This window comes from Panicum virgatum, chromosome 2N (assembly GCF_016808335.1).
Source record: "Panicum virgatum strain AP13 chromosome 2N, P.virgatum_v5, whole genome shotgun sequence".
NCBI lineage: Eukaryota > Viridiplantae > Streptophyta > Magnoliopsida > Poales > Poaceae > Panicum > Panicum virgatum.
The window spans coordinates 18,101,918-18,121,433 of record NC_053146.1 but is presented as its reverse complement, the minus strand read 5'-3'; the positions used below and the strand labels follow the sequence as shown (position 1 = coordinate 18,121,433).

Genomic DNA, 19,516 nt, shown 5'->3' with positions numbered 1-19,516 from the left:
TACAAATAAGAGGAAGCGTAGAACAAGTACGAAACTCTCTCTAAAGCTGGGCGCCACAGGGACGTCGACAGGGAGACGACCGCCTAGAAGTCCTCGTACTCCTGGTAGCTCCGGGTGAACTCATCCGCGTCGCCGGGAACTGAGCAGCAGTAGGGTGTCCCCAAAGAGAACAAGAGGAAAAGAGTAGAGTAGGCAACAGTGAGTACACAACTTGTACTCAACAAGTATTACACAAACTATGAGGCTCTAAGGTTGGCTGACTCAACTGCATTAGCTTTTAATCTTGGCAAAATTTTACTAAAGCTAATTACTACAAGTGGATGAATTACCATAAACCCAGTTACATAGACATTAATCAAAATTAATTATGAACTACAGAGAACCAAACCAAACCACCCGGGGAACCCCCCTAATCAAAGGAAGATAACCCCACTAATCAAAAAGAGGATCTGGGCTGCTCGTAACCGTGAGCACGGCTAGTATACCAGTTTTACACTCTGCAGAGCTTGCACATCTTTACCCACAAGTTGTGAGCTACGCTAGTTGTTCATCACACTTCCTTAGGTGAAATGGCTAGCAAGCACACTACGAGACCGTTACAAAGAATCTTGTTGGTAAGGCGTAACCGCAAAGAGTTGGATCGGCGATGATGGGGCCCACCTCACGGGGGTACAAGCACGTAGCTCAGACCAGGCCGGAGGAGCAGGGACCATTGAAGCTTACCACCCTTGCCCCGCAGGTAAGTTACTCCAAACCAAAAAGACCTAATTAGTAAGCCAAGACCATCCCATTCCAGTCTTGTGGTAGCGCTGTTGTCCCAGGTTGTCGCTCTATGAACCGGTCCTCAAGGAGAGTGGCCAACCAAGCACTAAACACCGTGCTGGCCCCTAAACCATGTTTCTAGAGAAAAAACCAATTTTAACGAGACGTGAGCCACTCAGGCACAGAACACAGAGGGCCACTCTCAGAATTAAGTTGCATATACCATTAATCAAATTAATTAAAAAGGACCAAATGTGTTATAACGCGGCACCTAGCACAACTAACCAAAATGCAACCCAAGGTACATATATAAGGTAATAAAGTGACTAGGAAGATCCTTATAGGCATACAGTATTAAAATGCCGTATGAAATTGTATTTAAAAGTGATAGGCGGTTCATGTTATACTTGCCTTCCTCAAACTGCTCCTGCTGCTCGAAGTGTCCCACGGAGGGTGGCTCCTGGTACTCCTCCGACTGCTCAACGTCTACTCACGATCGCAATGCCAAAACAAAGTCCAACACATACACATACATGCAAACAAGGCAAAAACTAAGAAACAGTACAACATTACCTAAAAACAGCAAACAAAACAGAGCTAGAACTATTCTACACATTACAACGATCGCGTGGGCATAAAGAACACCTAAAACGGAGCTAGAACGCGAAAACTAGGGTTAAAACTAGGTCCAGGGACTAAACTGCGAGAAAACTAAGGTTCCAGAGGCTTCTGCGCAAAAACTAGGAACTAAAACGTAATTAAACCTTAGATCTAGGGTCTAACGTGCAAAAAGACAGGGGCTGGATGGCGGGTCCGAAAACTGGAAAGCTCAGGGGCCTAAACGCTAAAAACAGGGCTGATCTGGAATTATTTTTGAACTAACGTGGACTGCGGGTTAATTCCCGGAAAGTCCAGGGTCTCTTTAACAAAAAGACCAGGGCGAAGCGGTATGCGCGGATCTGATCCGTTGGATCTGGATCAGGTGGCCGGGATCAAAACTAGGCACGTTCTAATCTCGATCGTCCATGCTGGATCGGACGGATCAGGGATATCGCGACCGCGGCCGGCGGCGCGAGTCGCCGGAGATGGCTCCCCGCGGCGGGTCTCTCGCCGGAGAAATGCGTACATGCGTTCTCGGCCATGGTTTGGGCTCGGGTTTGGTCTGGGAGATAACCCACAACATGGCTGATCTATCTGGGCAATCAGGTATGAGGATTAAGGCTCAGTCGGGGCTCGCCATGGCGAGGGGCGGCACTGACTCGCCGGGGAGCCGCGAACTCGCGGTTCTGGCCTCGGTTTGGCTTGAGTTATGGCACTGGAGGCTACGCGCGATGCTACAAAGCTACTCAAGTGCTCGGGTCGGGCTACAGCAAAGCGGAGGGCACGACGGCGGGGTTGCGGCGGAGCTGAGCGGCTCTGGGTTGCCGGCGTGCCGCGATCACGCGGTACCGACCCCGATTAGGGCTGGGATCTGCACTGGAAGCATCAGCACGGCAAGGGAAAACTATTCGTGAGCTCTGATCGGGACAACGACGAGTGGAACAGGGCCTCCGCTATGGCACGGCGGCGCTGCCAAACAATGGCGAGGAATCCTCGCACGCGCAGAGAGAGAAGAAAAGGGGAAAGGGGCACGGCGTGATTTTTACCCCCTCTTGAAGCTGTAGCCGTGCGCAGATGACGAAGATTGCTGGCGCCGAGATGGAATCGTGGCGGAGTAGGGGCGGCTCGACGGAGCTCCTCCACGGGAATTCCCGAGCGCAGCGGGGCCGACGTCGGAGAAGGAGAGCTCGGCGATGTTCCTGACCCCGAGGTGAAACTCCGGCGTCGGCTTGCGGTGGCTGGGTACGGCGGAGCAGCGGGTCCACGGCGGTGCGGCGGAGCTCCGAGTTGCGAAGCGTGGCGAGAGCGGCACTAGGGTTCTGGGCGTGTGTGGCGCGGCGGCTTAGGGTTCAGGGGAGCCATGGCGGTACTTATAGGGCGGCTGCGGTCCACTTGGGTGGGCGTGCCAGGCGGATCGAGGCGCGGAAATCACGGTGGAGCCGTTCAGCGCGGGCGTCGCGGCGGGGACGATGGGCCTGACTGGTGGGTCCAGGCTGTCAGCGAACGGAGGAGGGCGAGTGGCTAACATGCGCGCGCGTGCGGGAGAGCGACTGATGTGCGAGGCCCGCCTGTCAGCGGCTGAGCGCGGGACGCGGGCTGGAGAGTGAGCGGGTGAGTGCTGGGCCGGGAGGGGAGGAGGGGCGCGCGGCCAACGGGCCAGGGTCGGGCCCCGATAGGAGGAAAAAGGAAGGGAGCGCGGGCTGGGAGCTGGGCCAAAACGGGCCAGCTGGGCTGGTTTAGTTTTCTATTTCTTTCTCTTTTCTATTTCCTTTTCTTTTTCAAACTAACTCAAATCTAATTGAATTCAAATAAAATTTGAATTCAAACCCTAAGCACTCAACCAAATAAAACTATGCACCAGCATGTATGCACAAACATGTTACCTTAAAATAAATTTTAATTACTTGTGAAAGAAAATTTATTTAAATGCAAGGCTAAGCATATAAAATCCTAGGAAATTAAATAAAGCCAATTAAATTTATTATTAAATACTGAAATTTAAATTAGGGTGTTACACTCAGGGAAACGGAAAACAAGCGAGGGAAAAATTGGGGAGATTGGATCTGAAAATGACGGCGGCCAGGAGTGAAAGGGGTAAAAACCCTAAGGAGTCACCGCGTGGTTAAATAACCCTGTGGGTGGCAATTTGGTGAATTGTCAGAAGACCAACGGACATCCCTTGTTCCAATCAATTCTGAGCGATTTCCAAAAAATCATCAGAATATGGTTTCTTGCCACGAGTTTTGGATCCTTAAATTTAAAAATTAGAGTTTACATTCAAGGCATGGGGGCTGCGGGATATGTGGCATCAGAGATTTATTTTTCAATTTTTTTAGAAAATAAAGGTAGAAAGAGACTGAAGTGACCATCAGCCTCATTCTGCGATTCAACCTAAGGCCCGGGGGCTACTCCATATGGAGCACGAGTACTCCGCGCACCATATATGATCAAAATTTCGGGGCATGAGCACCTCACAGCCTCGGAGCAACAGGAAGTACATGGAGGACTACTCGAAGTATTCGAAGGAAGGCCCAGAAGCAACCAGAAGGATGTTCTGACTACTTGAAGTACTCGAAGATACCTCAGCATGTACTCGATGCCTGCAGGACTCAGCTATGAGGAGCTCGGAGGCTTGTCAGACCTGGGTTAGCGGGACTACTCATAGGCATAGAATGTTCTAGAGTAAGGGATAGTGCAAGGATGTACCTTACCTCTTTTGTAACTACCCGAATAGGCATAGAACTTGCTGTAGTATAAGGAAACTACACGACCCTGTTGAGGTAGGACTCCAACAGTACTCAGCTAGGACTTTCCATGTAACCCTGTCCCGCCGAAATATATAAGGGCGGGCAGGGACCCCCTCGAAAAACAACAACACCTAAGGCAATACAAGCAACCACACAGAACGTAGGGTATTACGCACCTCACAACCAGAACCTGTCTAAATCCTTGTGTTCCTTGCACCATTGAGTTCCAAAGCTAGTCGATCCCTTGCCTACAATCCTACTACTAAGGGTATCCCTGAGCAGCCTTGGCGGCTAAACACCGACTCCTGTCTAACCCTTGTGTTGCTTGCACCATTGTGTTCCTGATCTCGGGATTCCCCATGATCATCTCTCTACCTAAGGATACCCCTAGGTAGACCCGACGATAAAACACTGACAGATGACGCGCTCCACCATGTCATGAATGTCTGCCTCTTGAAGGGTACTCGGCACCCACGACTCTGATGGCAACAGAATCTCCCTGGAGCTCCTCGAGGTGGAAAATGAAGCGGCGGCGACAATTTTGGCCATGGCGGTTGCGACGGTGAGCTTGCGCAGACTGGGAGGAGGGATTGGCAGAGAAGGCGAGAAGCAGGGTCGACAAAGCAGTGGAGACTGGGGGCCGGGATGATGGCGGCAAGCTCTGGAAGGATCGTGAACAGGGTAGCTGGAACAGGGCTGGGTCAACTGCCTAAATACCCTCAGGCACCCAACGGGCAGATCCGAAATCAACGGCCCTTTCCAAACTGGCCGCGGAATCATGCGGTAGAAGGTGCACGTCAAACGGTAACTTTTATTTTACCGTTGGCTCTGACAGCCCCACTCTCCCTCTGCCGTAGCTGGAAATAGACAGAGGATAACGCTTCGACTTTACTAGAAGGAGGAATATGCTTAGAATATTCCCTAGAAATTTACCAACCATTCGTATCTGCGTGACTCCACCAGTGACCCTGCTCGGGGACTGGGCGCCGCTATGACTCGGCGCATCTCCGTGACTCCGCCAGTGACCCTACTCGGGCGCTGGGCGTCGCTACGACCCAGCGTGTCTCCATGACCCTACCAGTACCTCCGGGGCTGCATGACATCACCACTCAGCGTCTCCATGACTCTGCCAGCGACCATGCTAGGGGGCTGGGCGCCCCTAAGACCTGGCGTGTGTCCGTGACCCTGCCAGTACCTCTGGGGCTGGACGCCATCACCACTCGGTGTGTCTCCGTGACTCTGCTAGTGACCTGCTCAGGGGCTGGGCGCCACTACGACCCGTAGTGTCTCCATGACCCTGCCAGTACCTCCAGGGCTGGACGCCATCACCAACTCGGTGCATCTCCATGACTTTGCCAGTGACCCTGCTCGGGGGCTGGGCGCTGCTATGACCCGGTGTGTCTCCGTGACCCTGCCAATACCTCCGGGGCTGGACGCTGTCACCACTCGGCGCGTCTCCATGACTACGCCAGCGACCCTGCTCGGGGGCTGGGCCCCGCTACGACCCGGCGTGTCTCCATGACCCTGCCAGTACCTCCGGGCTGGACGCCGTCACTACTCGGTGCGTCTCTGTGATGCCGCCAGCGACCCTGATCGGGGGCTGGGCGCCGCTACGAACCAGCGTGTCTCCATGACCCTGCCAGTACCTCCGGGGCTGGATGCCGTCACCACTCAGTGCGTCTCCGCAACTCTACTAGTGACCCTACTCGGGGGCTGGGCGCCGCTACGACCCGGCATGTCTCCGTGACCCTACCAGTACCTCCGGGGTTGGATGCCGTTACGACTCGGTGCGTCTCCGTGACTCCTCCAATGACCTTGCTCAGAGGCTGGGTGCCGAGACAAATCCGGGTACCTCCGTGGACCTGAGAATCGATTCTCCTTGGGTGTCATTAGTACCGTGATGGAGTATGGGCAGGACCTGTGACCTGGCAGGCTGCTTCGTATAAGTAGCCAGTTATTTCATTAGTTAGCCAGATGTCCAGGCATCCGAATAATGGAAAGGAAGGGTTATTTCTTTGACCCTCGAAATGTATCTTCGAAACCTTTTGAGGCTCGGGGACTACACCCAACGGGTGCGCCCAGGAGCGCATCCCGTTCGAGACTTGCAGCGACTCAAAACATTCTCAAGAGCACCAAAAAACCTCGTCCAGGATGTCAAGGTTCGACTCGGCCCTCCAGCGCTTGGGGGCTTGATGGAGGTAGATCTGGGTACCTCCCTGCCGAGTAGGGTCCCCGTGTTCGGGTGACTACCCAGCTCGGTGACTCGGCATCAACTACCCGGCATACAGGAACTCGACTACATAACGGAAGGGTCCCCTGCGGACAGGATGAAGGCTCCAACAAGATGCCCGGATTCTTAGGGATCTTATCCGACCTTCTTCCTTGTAACAGCCCGAGTAGATCCCGATATACTTGTACTCCACGGCTCCCAGTCTATATAAGGGGGACGTGGATAGACCCATAGGCACGTCATTCAACCCATACGCTTTCTTTTCCACGTTCATTGTAAACTCCACCGGAAACCCTAATTCCACACCAAACATAGGACATAGGGTATTACGCTCATTGCGGCCCGAACCTGTCTAAGCCTCTGCGTCTTGGTTTACCATCAAGCTCTTGGTTCTGAGATCCCTGTCCTGAAACTCTACCGTCGGGGTACACCCCTGGTGGACTTGCCGGATTAGCAATCAGACACTCCAGTAGACCAAAGGTTCTTCAAAATACACATATTTAAGGAGATAAGAACAAAAAAAAACAAAAATAAATTTATTTGATCAATTTTTTCAAAGAAATTTTATACAACCAAAAAAATTATGGAACAACTATAGCAAACATAATGCGTATCATAAAAAATTGTTTAGAAAAATGTCAAGCAACATATCTAAGTCACCGAAACAGCAAAGTTAGAAATGTTGAGTCATCACAATTAATTATAAGCAACTCCAAAGAAATGTTGAGTTCACAAATAAAATCTTAGAGATCACCAAAAAAAGGCTGAGTCAATACTTTTATAAAACGTGCAATCAACATAAAATGGTGTGCTGATATTTCTGTAAAATACAGAACAAAGGTAAAGTGATAGTTGAATTGTCACAAAAGTTAGACCAGATAGGTGTATTTTCGGTTAAATCACATTATCTGGGCCTAATCTATCAAAATACCCTGAACACTAATAAAAAATATGGAAATTGAAAGCCCCACTCAAGGTTAAGATTTTCCTCTGGTACCTCAAGCGTGGTGTTACCCTTACCAAAGATAACTTAGCGAAGCGAAACTGGCAAGGCAATCAATAGTGATGCTTCTGTCATGAAAATGAAACGATACAGCATCTGTTTTTCGACTGCCATTTTACGCGAATAGTATGGGCCTCGACCTATGCGGCATGGGGCATACCCAAACCGCGTAATATATCTAACATGTTTGGGAGCTGGCTAAATAGAGTACCTAAAGATTTCCAACCACTTGTACTTGTAGGCGCGGCAGCCTTGTGTTGGTCTGTTTGGTGCTGCAGAAATGGTGTGATGTTCGATAACAAACAATTTTCTTTTTTGCAGGTTATCTTCTCAACTACGCATTGGCTCCGCACGTGGGCTATTCTTCAGCGGCCTTCTTCCTAGGAGGTGCTTGTGGAGGCATCTCATTTTTTGGCTTAGGTAGCCAAGGATTTTTTTTGTCCGAGCACATGGGTGGCGGTCTAGTCTTAGGATTGATGGCTATTAGAGTGTCAGGCCTTTTATCAAACTCTTTTAGGCTGTGTGTTGTTCTGGCAGAGGCCGGGAACATTTCAAGACGATGTATCACCTCGATGTATCTCTCTTGAAATTAATAAAGTTTCCCTTTTCTAAAAAAACAAAATGTTGCATTAACATTTTTCAAAAATGTTGAATGACCAAAAATGTCATCAAGTCTTCAAAAATGTTGAGTACAAGAAACGTTGGAAACCATTGATTGTTCATTTTACAAACTGTTTAATCATCTACAAAATGCAGGACTAATATTTCAAGGAAGTATCAAATAATTGAAAATAAAAGTGTTTCAGAGAGGCTGAATCGTCATAAATTGTTCAGTTAACATTATTTAAGAAATTGTCAAGTCAATACCTTTTGCCAAAATATGAAGTAACTAAAAGATTATATTCCCAAAATAGAGAATTTCTTTGAAGAAGGAAAACTTTAGAAACAGAAATGGCTAAAACTGTAGAAAATTTTGAATTGATAAAGAAGGAATGATGCATGGCTGGATGTTCTTTTGGAGAGAATGTATTGTAATACTAAAAAGGCCATTATGCCCCCAAAAAGAGTTAAAGTAAAAGATAAGCATGCCCCTCCTCAAACCGTTAGAAGCAGCAACCCAAAAATATAAAAAATGTTATTTTGATGTTGGATGGCAAATGTAATACTTAGGGTCGGTGAATCTTGTCCACAACTTAAATAAAACTGGCCTGGTGCACCACTGTACGTTTAGCAAAACCCGATCACAGATCATGATGATGGGAGTGCCGGTGACAACCGGAACTTGCACCGACGACAGTGATACGATGTATCAAAAGCTCAAATAAAACAGGGCCGTAACATCTTATTTAGTTGAAACCAAGTATGAATGATACATGAGGTATTAGATCCTGGCGTGCAGATAGTGGTCTCTTGAATGAGACTACTACGGACATGTGAATAAAACAGCACAGCTAGCTGATCTGGAAAGGGAGAAGGGAATAAAGTCTAAAACAAAGTGTGAGTCACTTGCTGCTTAAGTAATGCCATGATTGGGACACACGCATGCAGACCGGCAGACATCCATTCACGGCCAGTGAGATGCTAAATATGTATAGCTGCGTGCAGCCGCTCCCTCAGCTATATATATAAATGCATGGAGCTCTTTCAGCCCATGGCCCATGGGCATCGACGATCACCTAGCAGAGCAGTATAGAATGGAGCCCGGGGCAGCGGCGAAACCGCCACAGAGCAGTAGCCGCAGTAGCAACCAGCAGCAGCCGGAGAGCAATAAGCCGGCGGGCACTAGAACCAGAATATGCTGGCTCTTTCACGTCCCAGACGAGCAGAATCTGGGATCAACGACGGAGTACATGCTGAAGAAGTACCTGCTGATGCTGGCGACCCTGGTGGCTACGGTGACCTACGCGGCGGGGATGAACCTGCCGGGGGTTCCTGGCTGGAGGACACGCCGGGGGGGCCGGTGGCCGGCGACTCCATCCTCCGGGAGACCAACTACAGGCGCTACATCGTCTTCTACTACTTCAACGCCATCTCCTTCGCCGCGTCGCTCCTGGTCGGCCTCCTGCTCCTCATCCTCCACCAGGATGGCAAGGGCTTCGCCAGCTGGCTCGTGCTCCAGATCGTGCGGGTGGTGATGCTGGTCGACCTGTTCGGCCTCATGGGCGCCTACGGCGTCGGCAGCAGCCATGACGGGTTTACCACCGCCTGCGGCTCCTCCCTGCTGGCGTCTGGCATCGCAGCCTACGGGGCTATTATTGCTTTCCTCGCTTTCATACTCAAGAATCCACCCGTCAAAAAAAATACTCAAGAATCCAGAGAATCATCCCCTTTTAACGAAATACGTGCTCAGGCACGGTTGCGAAAAAAAGAAGAAAATCCAGCTGAGAATCAGGCGGCGGGCAAGCAGCTCGAGAAACTCGAGATCCTGCTCGTGCTCGCAATCTTCGCAGCGACGAACGCGTACGTGGCAGGACTGAACCCGCCAGGTGGCTTCTGGCGGGGCACCAAGTCCGAGGAGGGCCACCACACTGCCGGCGACCCGGTGCTGCAGGGCCTCCATCCTAGGCGCTACAGGGCTTTCTTCTTCTTCAACACCACCGCCTTCGTCGCGTCCCTGCTCGCCACCATGCTCATCATAAGCTACGACAAGCTGGAGGAGCCGTTCCGGCGGAGGATCCCGGTGAGTGCAGGGAAGCTGGCGCTCTATGGGCCCTTGGTCGTAGCACTTCTGGGCCTCGGGGGAGCTTACGCCTTCGGGAGCTGCAGGGACAGCAAGCATAGCACCTATGTTGTCGGCCTACTTGCCGCGGTTGCTGTGGCCTCCATTTTTCTCCAGACTATTGCGAACCAGTTTGCACTCATATCATGGGGTAATAGCATCAAGAACCTTCTCAACGGTTGTAACCCCAGCAGGTATGTAGTATTATTGGTATTCATAGTTCGATTATTTTAAGACCAAGTTATTTTCTTAGCTTCTCTGCATCCATCCTGTGCGCGTATGTTTTCTTAATTTGCATAAATTTAAATACACGTTCAAAATCTATCTTTGATCTTTACTATTAATAATCAGTAAACACAAGTTTCACTAAAAAAAGGAACTTTTCTTTAGTCAACCTATGCGCTCCCTTAAGTGGTGCATCCCTTTTTCCATCCATATTTATTTGATTGTCTTTAAAGATGATTTTGCATTAATCCATTTCTTAGACCAATTTTCACTGCTCTCTAGATATTCAAACATAAAGGTCAAACAGTCTAGAGTTTTACATTACTACTCAGTCATGACAGTATGGCTTTTTGTTTAGAGAGTCCTAGCTTTTCATTATTGAAGGCATGCTAGGAGATTTGGCATTCACTTAAGAAGGTGACACAAATTTATTCACGTTATAATAATATTGAGTAGACATAGTATAATTTTTTTTGCGATCAGGAGACATAGTATATAGTTAGGACAAACGGTTTAGTTACAAACTTACAATTAATATGCTACAATAATTTGCGGCTGACAAACTATAATACCAAGGAAGAAATAGTTCAGCCGCAATCACATACCATGGTCAGTAATATTTTTCATTGACATATTGTGGAGATATGGAGATATACTATATAGCATGTTTGTCACAAATAGTATTCCGTATCAATAGGGTGGAAAAAGTTTAACTGAGAGAGCAGTTGCCTAATAATATAATATTCCGTAGCCATTATTATATTATAACAGTTGTTTTTTTACTGGCTCCTAAACATATTGTCACCGATGGACACTGTGCCTTGGCGAGTACAAAATAGCTTAGTCAAAATTAAATTGGTGGAACTATATAATAGTAAAGAAAAAATAGCCCAGTCACAATAAACATGGTGAATATAGTGACATAAAAACAGTCGTGGTATAACACTTTACCGCAATTAACAGTGAAAAAAACAATGCTTTCTCACAAATGGCCAGGGGCAGAGCCACAAGTTCATGAAGCGCGTGTGGGGGGGGGGCTGGGTGCTTGTGTTGTGACTCAATAGGTGCGGAATCATTCAAAATTCATTGCTTAAGTGTTCTTAGAAGTATTAATACATGATGATTGTTTAATTAAGTACATGGGCCAAGGGGGTGCTGCAGCACTGGCAGCACCTGCCCTGGCTCCGTCCCTGCAAATCGTCTAATATATACAATATAGGACATTCTGGGGTGCAAATTTTGTACCTAAATATAGGGCATTCTAGGGTCTCTTAGACAAGAATTAAAAGGTTTATGTATGTACCTACCTTATCCCCCCCCCCCCCACCCCCAACCAATTACTAGGAGTAAATGATTTGCTTGGTTAGTGCTGCGGGAAATGTGAAAATGGTTATCCAATTTTTTTGCATCCGTATCCGTATCTGCACCTAATATGGATATCTGTATTCGATTTTAATGTGCGACTAAAGTGGAAGTATCTGAATTTATTTTTTCTCATTTTTTTATCCGATTCCACATATGTATTCTACAATATCCGCAACATCATATTCGAATAAGAATGAGCACATAGGAAACTATTAAAAAATTATATGTATAACTAATGATTACTGATATTAATTTTAATATTAATAATAATATATTTAGCGGAACTATTTAAGAGCGATCACGACTAAATGACATGTGCTACTATGTTTAATATTACTAATGATATATAAATTATAAGTTTAATTAATTTAACAGAATTTTAACAATAATAATAATGTAGTATTTAGTAAAACTATTTAAAATTAAAGTGATCATGACAAATGACTGATGCTACTCGTTTTAATTGTTTTAATATTACTAGTGATATATAAAGATTAAGTTTAATTAATTTGATTATAGTTAACTATATTTTGATATGACTAATCATATTAATTTTAATTTACTTTGGTTTATCCACTTATTGATGAAATTATAAATATACTCCTGATAACTATCAATATTTCTATTAAAATATTTATTCATTTGTATTTTATATCTTTAAATTATAAACTATTTAAATATTTATGGATAAATATATTTTGATGAGATGTCTTTTCTTAACTACAATCCTTATTGTATAATGATTTAGCAATACCTTCGAAATATGTTTATAATGAATAAAACAAACGAATATAGCTATGTTCCAAATCAAGTAAATACCCGAATATATATCTGAATTCGAGATATACGTTTTGCATCGTATCCGACAACATCCGAATCTGTATCCGAATTCGAGACATAGGTTTTGCATCGTATCGGACAACATTTGAATTTGTATCCGTATCCAAGTTAAAATATGGTAAAAAGTGTTCCATCCGTATCGGTCCAGATTCCATCCTTAGCGGTAACTGAACAGCAGCCATGATTTCAGGATATTAACAATCAAAGCATTAGTTAACTAGGGGTATATAGGTCATTTGTTTTTTTAATCTGTCCTAAAATTGCTTGAATGCACAATATTACAGGGCAGAGGGATTATTTTCTAGGCTTTGTTGTTCTGCGGAGGCTGATGGCAATAAGGAAATAGTTCATCTGCTGGAAAAGACACGTGAAGAGATTCAGTTGCTTGCCATTCTTGCGGCAACCATTGCTTACCAAGCAGGAGTGGACCCACCTGGTGGCGTCTGGGCAGAAAGCGGGGAAGGCCACAAGGTCGGAGACCCAATACTCCTCACAACGCACCCTGTCAGGTACAAGGTCTTCTTCTACTTCAACTCGGCATCCCTGGTGGCATCCCTAGTCATCATGGTGATGCTGCAGAGTGAGCGTCTAGTTCGACGCCACGCGTTGGAGGCGGCCATGGTACTGGATCTGTTTGGCCTCATAGGCGCGTACGCTGCCGGAAGTGGCAGGGACACAAGCACCTCCGTCTACACCGTCGCATTGGCTGGTGGTGTCCTTATCTATGTGGTGATCCACATTGTCTTCTTCACGCTAGACAGCACGCCTCCTGCAGACAGCAGTGATAAGCTGCAGAAGATCAAAGAAGAACAAGACAAGTTGCGGAAGATCAAAGGAGAACAACACAAGTTGCGGAAGATCAGGGAAGAAGAGTTGCAGAAGAACGAGGAAGAAGAGTTGCAGAAGATCAAGGAAGAAAACAAAATGCAGAAGAGGCGTGAGGTGCTGCTGCTGCTATCAGTGCTGGGCGCGACGCTCGCGTACCAAGCCGGCTTGACCCCGCCAGGCGGCTTCTGGGAGGAAGATGACAAGTCCGGGCACCGCGCCGGCTTCCCGGTGCTCCTAGAGAAGTACCCTCTCCGTTACAGGATATTCTACTACTGCAATGCGGCAAGCTTCATGGCGTCCGTGGCACTCATTGTCCTCCTCATGAACCAAAATCTGTATAGGCCGGGCATACGGTGCTATGCGCTCTATGTCTGCATGATCGCCGGCATGTTCGGCCTCATGGGTGCCTACTCTGCTGGAAGCTCCCTCCATCTGCGGACCTCCATCATCGTGCTGGTATTGGTTTCCACATTGACTATTGCATCTTTTACTGTTGCAATCTATGCGAGACACATCCATAAAAATAAATACAAGAAGAAGGAAGAAGCCAAGAAGAGTACAGAAGACAAGAAGAAGCAGGATGAAGCAGTACAACATAATAACAACCAAGATGGGGATGGGCTGCCTTCTATAGTAATTGTTGCAACAAGCAATGGGCAACCACATGCCACCCAAGCTGTGTCTACAGTGCAGGACGAAGCAACACGGGAAGAAACGGAGAAGAAGAAGAAGGAGGAGGAGGAGGAGGAGGAGGAAGAGGACAAGAACAACATGATGTACCTGATGCTGGTAGGAATACTTGGCGCGAGCGTGACATACCTGACGGGCCTGAAACCACCTGGTGGTATGTGGAGGGATGACGGCAACGGGCACTCCGCTGGCTACCCCGTCCTCTACGACACCAACAAGCACCGGTACAATGTCTTCTTCTACAGCAACTCCACCTCCTTCATGGCGTCCATCGGCATCATCGCCTCGCTGCTTTCACGGATGATCATATCGAACTCGGAGAGGAAGAATATTGTTCATCTTTGGCCAATCCACTCAGCCATGGTGCTGGACATGCTCGCCCTCCTGGGAGCCTACGCCGCAGGCAGTGCTCGGAAGTGGGGCACATCAACCAAAGTCGTCCTGCTGCTCGTCCCCATACTGCTAATCATTTGGGGGGTTATGTTCCTCTGCAGGGAACAGAACAAGAAACATGAGGAGAAAGAAGGGAATGCTGCAGCCTAATTTGGAGTTTAAGCATGGTCCATATTTACGTTTATAGTCGTCACTCTGCTACTAAATAAAAGTGATGACAAGGTGTGTGGTTTGTTTGCTTATTTAAGCTTTTGTTATGGACGAGTAGGATCCAAGTCCAATGTTTGCGTTGACAATCACATATATATCTAACCTTTGTACGCTCCTCTCATATTTATTTTGGAAAAGGGAACTTTATTGATTTCGAGAAGTTACATCAAGGTAATACAACGACTTGAATCTTTTCTAACCTATGCCAAACGGCACATAGCCTGAAATAGTTTGAAACACAAAAGGGCATATACTAATGACTGTCTATATGTGTCGCTACTCTTTGTTTATCTACAAGTACTGAATAAAGGGTTTCGCTCGATGTCGATGCGTGCACTACTGAAAACCCCTGTTTGCCGAGTGCCCGATGATTTGCCGAGAATATTTTCTTGGGCACTCTGCAAACAGGCCAATTGCCGAGTGCACCTAGAAAAACACACGGCAAGCAGGCGGCACTCGGCAAATCAAGTATTTGCCGAGTGCAAGAAATAGGGCACTCGGCAAATCAGGTATTTGTCGAGTGTCACTTAGAATACACTCGGCAAATAGTGGCACATGCCCGCCACGTGCACACGGCCGTCGTGTCCAGCGCCGAACGTTAGTTGTTTGCCGAGTGTCTGTTAGTGGCACTCGGCAAAATAGGCATTTGCCGAGTGTCTTTTTTGGTGCACTCGGCAAACGCAGGATTCACCGAGTGTCTTTTTTAGCCCTCGGCAAATTTTTTTAAAAAAAACTTCCTCTTCTGCCCTCCGAACTTTTTGCTCTGTTCTTATACTATATGAAGTACTACATATTAAAGTTTGGTATATTTCACATTAAGTTTGCTATATATTATTAATTTATTTTGTTAAAAGGATATTTTGGAGATAATTCAAATTTGAACTGCAAGTGCTTCGAAAAATGGAATATAATTAATGAAAAAATAATATTGAGTCCAATGTAAGGCATTGTCGTGAATTGAATGGAAAATTCGAACAACTGGTTCACGAAACATAACCACAAACGTGTGGCTGAATAGTTTTTGAATTCTATAAAAAGCAAATGAAGTGTGAATATCAAGAGATTTGTCATGATATCATGATATCATATGTGGAGGTTGTGGAAAAAGATTGGGGAGGTTTCGCAAAAATTGACATGTGTGTTGCTTACAAATCGAAGCATCTCCGAAGAAGTTCCAAAGAGTTGTGAAGGATTTGTTAAGATTTGGAGTCAAAGTGACGGATGAATTGGGGTTTGACTTCAAAACTTTTTGTATAGGCAATACATAACTTGGATTCTTTCATGCCAAATTTTGCATATTTTTTGGATCTGTTTGATAATTTAATTTTTTTTTACAATTAAACATAGCCTGCAGCGTTGTCCACTGGCGGACCATCCACTGTCAAGAACTTCTTGAACGGCGGACGGTCCGCTTTTGGGTAGCAGACAGTCCGCCGGCGAAACCAGACGCGAATCTGGCACGACGTCCATGTCATTGATCCAGCGCGGAGTCCACATCTTTGATCCGCGCTCCCATGAACCAATCGTGTGCCACGATGGATCCCTTTTCTCCCCCACCGCCCTCCCTTCTCTTCCTCGTCTCCCTCCCCGCGGCCCTTCCCCTTCTCTTCCACGTCTCCCTCCCCTGCCACCCCTCGCCTTCTCTTCCTTCCCCGGTGGCCGCAGTGGCCTAGTGGCGTGCGGGTCTTCGGCGGCTCGAGGCCACGGTGGCCGTGGTGGCTCGGGGCCGTGGTGGCTCGTCGAGCGGCGGCCGCACGAGCAAGGGGCGGCCATGAGCATGGTGGCAGCATCCAGCACGGTGAGGCCAGCACGGCGGCTTTTTTTGTTTTTTCATTTGACTTCAAAACTTCTTTCAAGATTTCAAAACATTAGCCGGCGGACCGTCCGCTATCCATCTGCGGACCTTCTACCTTTCAAGACATTCGGACATCCGATCTCTCAGCATTAAGTTTTCTGACGTCCCAACTTCTTGAACGGCGGACGGTCCACTTTTGGGCAGCAGACGGTCCACCGCAGCAGCGCAAGCGCGTGGACCTATCTTTTTTTTTATTCCATCTTTGCCGAGTGACCATGGCCTGGCACTCGGCAAAGCTTGAATCTTTGCCGAGTGCCTTACCGTTATGGCACTCGGCAAAGCTGCGTCACCGTCAGTTGGCCGTTTCTGTTGCTTTTTTTTCGAGAGCCCTCTCAGCACTTGGCAAAGGCTTTGCCAAGTGCCCGATAAAAAACACTCAGTAAATTTAGCTATGCCGATTATTTTGTTGCTGTTTGACGTATGAGGTGGGTGACACTCGGCAAAGCCTTTTTGTCGAGTGCATTTGGGTCTTTGCTGAGTGCCCTAGGCACTCGGCAAATAAGACGAATCCGGTAGTGGTGGGGCATATTAGATCTCAGTTTTGTGTAACTGGTATTGTTATTTTTCTCTAGAATGGTATTCCATGGACATTTTTGTTGTAAATAATATTAAGGGGTGATCTCATCCCTTAGTCAAGTTAACAGGTAGTTGACTCTTACCATATGGACACACCCCTCCGAGACCGAATAGATGTGTCCCTTTAGGGGACGGTTACTATGTAGCCTTGTATAAATATAAAACTGATCAATGGAAAGATTTACTGGTTGATTGCCATTCATTCTGTTCTACTCGCAATTACTTGTTACACGCTATCAAGCACTTTGCTTAACCACTGAGAAGAAGAAGAGAACGAGAAATAGCGGAAAATCGAAGGGAATCGAACTCGACTTCGACATCCAGAGGCAAATCGATCCCCGTCGATGAACTTTCGGCGACTTGACGCAAGGTACAAGGCCGATGTTGACAGTTGTTAAGTACCATTTCTGACCGTCAACTAGACTCATTAATAATGGAAAACTATACACCTTACTCGCATATTTGTATCACTAACCTAGTTCCACAGTTATTTTGGAGTTTGTATGATTTTAGATGAGCAAGAGTGAAATAAGAAGAAAACACGACGAAGACACCACGCAACTTCGCAGAAGATCGCAACCGGTGTCACGCCCTTACAAAGAGGGCCCACTTGTCAGAGCAAACGGGGGCACCAGGGAAGATGCACTAGTGGATAAGGACGAAGATCCATGTGTCAGCTAGCATGCAAAGGATAGGATCAAACGACTGACGGGTGGGGCCGACTGACCCCTAGGGTCGGCCGCACCTGCCCGTCCAGGTGCACTTCGGGGAGGAGTAGCTGCCATGTCTCCTGATTGCAATGCAATAGATTGATTCTCTATTTTTTGGAATAATTGTTCCATTTTCTTAGATGTTAGTCATACACGAGGGGGAATCTACACTATGTTTCTACATAGCAGCTATTCCCAAGTGAGATTCCAACATAGAATTTGGACAAAGGGATTACACCATCCTTGGTGATTACCATGAATTCAATTTGGAAATTGAATTCGTATTGGCCTACATCAAATTAGAGATTACCTTGATTCATTTTCAAATTGGTCATACACAAGGTAGCATCTCTATACTACTGTGAGATCTACACTATGTTCTACATTGTGACTATCCTCAACGTGTGTATCCAATTTTGAATTTTGAGTTTTAAGGTCTACTCTATGCTGATGACTGGCATCATAATTATCTTAAATTGAGAATTTATTGCTAGAATTCAAGTTTGTTGAATTCGCATTGGAATTTATTGCTGGAATTCAAGTTCTTTGAATATGCATAAACAATTCGCATTGGAATTTATATTTGGCATTGGATTTTGTAGGAAAAATGACTGCCAGAGAGTTCGAGGTTCTCGCACTTGATGGGTCTAACTTTCCTCAATGGGCGACGGACATCAAGGTTAGTCTATCGACCCGTGACTGTACCAGTGTTTGACTCCACCTAGTACAAAAGATACACCAATACCGGATGCAATGAAGTATGGAGCCTTATATATTATAAGGAACCATATTCATCTAGACTTAAAGTCTGGGTACATGTTGGAGATGGACCCACTGAAGTTGTGGGACTCCCTGAAGCAAAGGTATGAACAGCAAAAGACGATTGTCTTTTCTAAGGCTTCCTATGAGTGGAACCAGTTGCGCATCCAAGATTTCAAATCCGTGGATGCATACAACCATGCTGTTTATAAAATAAGCCATAAACTCAAGTTCTGTGAGAAGGAGCCCTCTGATGCCCATAAGATTGAGAAGACATTATCCACAATGCTTCCAATAGAGCGACTCACACCTCAGCAGTACCGTGAGAAGGGTTTCACAGTCTACGCAAATCTAATACAGACTTTGCGTCAGGCAGAGAAAAATCATGACCTCACTATTTGGAACTCACAGTAGTGACCTCCGGATACTGCTCCTCTGCCTGAAGTGTATGTCACTCAAATGACTGGGAGGGATGGCTCTAGCAGTTATCCTAGAAACCATTCTGGTGGCAAGCGGAAAAGGTTCCGTAAGCCTCGGGGGAACTTCAACAATAAGGGGAAAGGCATTTCTAAGCCCAAAAGCAACAACAGCAATAAGGCTTGTTTCAAATGTGGTTGTTATGATCACTTTGCTAAGAAATGCAAGACCCCTCAGCATCTGGAGGATCTGTATCAGAAGTCCACAGGCAATGGGTAGAAGGCTCAAGGCAAGAAGTATGAAGCACACTTCGTCACTCATGAGCATGAGGTTGGCACTTCGGCCCAGGGCTCAAATGGAGCGGGACCAAGTGAGACCAAGACTCCCCATCAGGGGGAGAATTCTTCGGGTGATCACAAGATGATCGTGGAGTACGAGTCCAACGACATCTTTGGGATAATTTGATTTGCAGAACTTGTAATATTGTTGACATGATGATGTCCTTACTTTGGTTGCACTAGCACTCTGTTTACAATATCTATGACATTCGTATGTGTTTCTATATATTTGCATGAGTTTTTATATTT

General features: G+C 46.6%; 1 pseudogene; it reads left to right on the top strand.

The window, feature by feature from the left end:
• Positions 1–9,007: 9,007 nt before the first annotated feature.
• LOC120659911 lies at positions 9,008–14,764 on the top strand (annotated as a pseudogene).
• Positions 14,765–19,516: the final 4,752 nt, after the last annotated feature.